The following is a 1879-nucleotide window of genomic DNA, read 5'->3' as shown; positions in this document are numbered from 1 at the left end:
ATATGTTCTGTTCATGAGTCCTCTGACACTTCTGAAGTAGACATCGAGAAGGAGGAGGGGGAGGAGGAGGAGAGGGAAGAGGAGGAGGGGGAAGAGGAGGGGTGGGAGGTATCTGAAACCTAACGAAGTAACCAACAACCCAAAGCCTTGAGAGACCTTTCCTTCCTGCCAAGGTTTTGTGATTGACACAAGAGCTCCGGGGGCTCTTTGTAATGCCTCTTCTTGCTTTAAGTCTTTCCTGGGTTGCTGACCAGTTTATGTTATAATAGAAGAAAACCGACTTGTGTTTGTTTGAACTTTTTTCTGTGGCACATCTGCCACTTGCCTGTGGGCAAATGTTCTCAGAGCAGCCTGACCAACACATCCTGTTCTCCTAAAAACATCATGTTCTCCTAGAAGCATTGTGGCTTTACTTGGTGCTTTCAGAGCTGCTGCCTAAGAAACTATAAACCCTTGTCTAAAGAGGAATTGTGGCTTGTTCTCTTAATTTATAGGCTTTGTGGATTTGTTTTGTTTTTGTTTCTGGGGCAAATCCCTTAACAGAGAATCTTTCTAAGCTTTGGTTATCATGAAAACAGCCTCTGGTATATACCAAAGCTTTGACCCGGTTGAGCTCTTGAGTCACAGAGGTTGATTTTGCACTTCTTTTTTGGGGAGTGGGAATTTACCACATGACCTCATTATTGACTGTTGGAATTAAACAGATGCTGCATGGAGCCTGCTTAAGCATTTGAATGCACAGGAAGATCATGACTACTGCCAGTGAGGGCTGACTTCATGTCAGGAGAGGCTGAGATGCATCGAGGATCTGTTTCCTGTGAGACAATTCCGATTTCTCCCTGGAACATATACATAATAACTTTGACCCTCTTAACTGTTCTTCAACTTTGCATTTTTTAAAGTATATTTTATTGATTTTCTTTATAGAGAGGAAGGGATAGGTATAGAGAGTTAGAAACATTGATGAGAGAGAAACATTGATCAGCTGCCTCCTGCACACTCCCTACTAGGGATGTGCCCACAACCAAGGTATATGCCGTTGACCGGAATCGAACCTGGGACCCTTGAGTCCGCAGGCTGACACTCTATCCACTGAGCCAAACCGTCTAGGGCCAACTTTGCATTTTTATTCAAATGCTATCTCTTTCTCTTTTGAGAAACACTATCATTTATGTGACAGGGTCCTTGCTTTCTTCTAACAACATGTGTACATGTCTTAAGGAGGATGTGTAGTTTACATGTTTCATCTTTTTTAAAAACATTTAGAGAGGTTGTATTTACCTTCCCAAGACTGAAAAGTATGGGAATTGCCCACTTTCCTAATTTTCCACTACAGGAATCTTAGTAAGTAGACAATTCATAACTACTTACATATATATAGTATGTGTGTATATATCTAATTGTGTGTGAAAGAGCTGCATGCTGATTTTCATAGGAGAATGTTTTGTGCTGTAAATGTAATGGTACATTATAGGGAAAGCCTCCCTGCATTTGAAGAGCAAGTTTTCATTTATATTTATTTTGGGTCTAAAAAAATAAAATTTATAGTTGGTCCGATGGTTGTGGGTTATTGTTAAGCTAATTAAAAAAATAAAATTTATAAATATAGCTCCCCCACCCCCAAAAAAGAACTGTGTATGGTTAAAAATAATCAAATTCATATATATATGTTTTACATATAAACCAATTCCTAGATAAAATTACATTGGTGCTACGTCAGTGCAATTAGTCTGATTAAAAAGAAAAGCATTTTTAACTTTTCTGTCAGGCTTATTTCTCTTAGCATGATATTCTCAAGATCCATCCATGCTCTTGAAAAAAAATGGCATTTCTTTTTTTTTTTTCATGTCTGAGTAGTGTTCCATTGTATACATGGACC

At 38.9% G+C, this 1879-nt stretch overlaps 1 pseudogene; it reads left to right on the top strand.

Moving 5' to 3' along the window:
- The window catches only part of LOC102755485, a 24898-nt pseudogene extending 24832 nt beyond the window's left edge, over nt 1-66 (top strand).
- Nucleotides 67-1879: the final 1813 nt, after the last annotated feature.

This window comes from Myotis davidii, unplaced genomic scaffold (assembly GCF_000327345.1).
Source record: "Myotis davidii unplaced genomic scaffold, ASM32734v1 scaffold419, whole genome shotgun sequence".
Lineage (NCBI taxonomy): Eukaryota > Metazoa > Chordata > Mammalia > Chiroptera > Vespertilionidae > Myotis > Myotis davidii.
Note: the sequence above shows the minus strand (reverse complement) of the source record. Positions and strands in the feature narration are given on the sequence as shown.